The sequence below is a fragment of the Sapajus apella genome, unplaced genomic scaffold (assembly GCF_009761245.1).
Source record: "Sapajus apella isolate SASKATOON/1434 unplaced genomic scaffold, GSC_monkey_1.0 scaffold9492, whole genome shotgun sequence".
NCBI classification, from domain to species: domain Eukaryota; kingdom Metazoa; phylum Chordata; class Mammalia; order Primates; family Cebidae; genus Sapajus; species Sapajus apella.
The window spans coordinates 545-2,438 of NW_022446413.1; the positions used below are offsets into that span (position 1 = coordinate 545).

General features: G+C 54.2%; 1 non-coding gene across 1 annotated transcript; it reads right to left on the reverse strand.

Moving 5' to 3' along the window:
- Positions 1 to 279: 279 nt before the first annotated feature.
- On the reverse strand, positions 280 to 353 carry TRNAN-GUU. Its single transcript has one exon. It is a non-coding gene; the product is annotated as a tRNA-Asn (tRNA).
- Positions 354 to 1,894: the final 1,541 nt, after the last annotated feature.

The window sequence follows — 1,894 nt, forward strand, 5'->3', positions numbered from 1 at the left end:
AGGTGACTCCTTTGGTCGCTGTTTCTTGTATACAGGCACAAGACAACCTGACTTTTTAGGAGGTGCTCTAGCAGAATTGGACCTGGTAGGCAGGGGCCACACCTTGGCAAGGACCCCTGTTAAGTGTAACTGGAACCCTGGGAAGAGAAAACCTTCCCTGCCGTGAGCATACCAGGCCGGCCTGGAACCACCAATCTTTGGGACTTAGGACTATGGGAGCAAACGGGGAAGATTCTCTAGTGATGGAAAATACAGGAGCGCTTTGAAAGCTAGAGGAGGCATCCCTGGGTGGGCTCGAACCACCGACCTTTCGGTTAACAGCTGAACACGCTAACCGATTGCACCACAGAGACGCTTAGGAGCAACTCCACTGGGCACTATAGGCAGGGCACGCTCACCAAACTCTCATCCCTTTCAGCCTCAAGGCCCGCCCGACAGGATGACCCGCCCGACAGGACGACCGTACGAGGTCTGGGGACATCGGAGAGATTAGAGAGCGGTGAGTCGCGCTGGTCATGTAGGACACCCCCGCTGGGAGATTCTGGACCCTGAAGGACAGCCGAATGGGCTTTGCTCGCTCTGCCCTTGACCTGCTTCAGCAGGGCCCTGAAATGTTCCTGTCGGCGACCCAAGCCGCCTAGGGGCCCAAGGGAAGCTGAGCGTCCGGCGGGCTCCCATGATGGCTGTTCGAGTTCTTTGCGCCGCCTTCACCCGGTGAGGGAGCCTGTGCCCACCCTACCCAGTCGCTTTCGGGGCCGCTGAGGAGCTACCACTGCTGTCTTCAGATCCTGTGACCCGCACGGAGGCTCCGCCAGGCAGGGATGGGGTGAGGGTCGCTCGCGGGGAGCAGCGTCTGACGCTCAGTAGGGCGCACGGCTAGGGCTTGTTGAATGAATTAATTGCCTTTAGCTTTTAGTCCTTTGAAGAGCCCTGAGAATGAAAATCAAGAGAGATTTTTCCAAGGGGAAGTTGTTTTCGCAAAGCGTTTATTCAGGTGGACATCTTGGCACCCCGCGGGGCGGGCCAGGAGCAGGGCGTCCAGTGCACCCTCTGCGCGGTGGAGCCGCCGGGGCTCAGCTGGGCGGGGTCGGGGCGTGGGCGGGAGGGCGGAGCGAGGAAAGAGAAAAGCGGGGAAAGAAGCTGGGGAGGGGTGGACCAGACATCCGCACCTCCTAAAAGGTTTGTGCAGAGACACAGATGGGAGAAGAAATGTTTTGTTTTGTTTTGTTGGCTTTTGGTCTTTGTTTTTTTTTTTGTTTTGTTCTGATTTTGAGAGGGAGTCTTGCTCTGTGGCCCAGACTGGAGTGCAGTGGCATGATCTCACTGCAACCTCCGCCTCCTGTGTTCAAGGGATTCTCCTGTCTCAGCTTCCTGCGTAGCTGGGATTACAGGCACCCGCCACCACGCCCAGCTAACTTTTGTATTTTTAGTAGAAATGGGGTTTCACCATGTTGGCCAGGCTGGTCTCGAACTCCTGACTGCCCACCTCAGCCTCCCAAAGTGCTGGAATTACATGCTGAGCCACCCCACCCGGCAGAAAATTTTTTTTTTATTGTAGCAGAATGAGGAGGAATTGAAGGGCAAATGGAGATAGGACCTGAAAGACCCCAAATGGGAGAACCTGTAGCTCCCAAGAATAAGATCTTCCAGAAGAACTAGGCCCAGAACTAGGCGTCTGGGAACCCTGAAATCCGTGCAGGAGTAGCATCACCCTGACCCTCTGCGTTCCTTTAGGCAAAGGACATGCTTCCATTGTTTGTTCAATTGTTTGTGTTTGTTAAATAAATAAAACCCTTTTCATGTATCTTTGAAATTACGTTGGTTCTGTTACCTTGTGATCACAAACAATGCTGCAGTCATCACTCTGTACACTTCTCATTGGCCACTTGTGTAT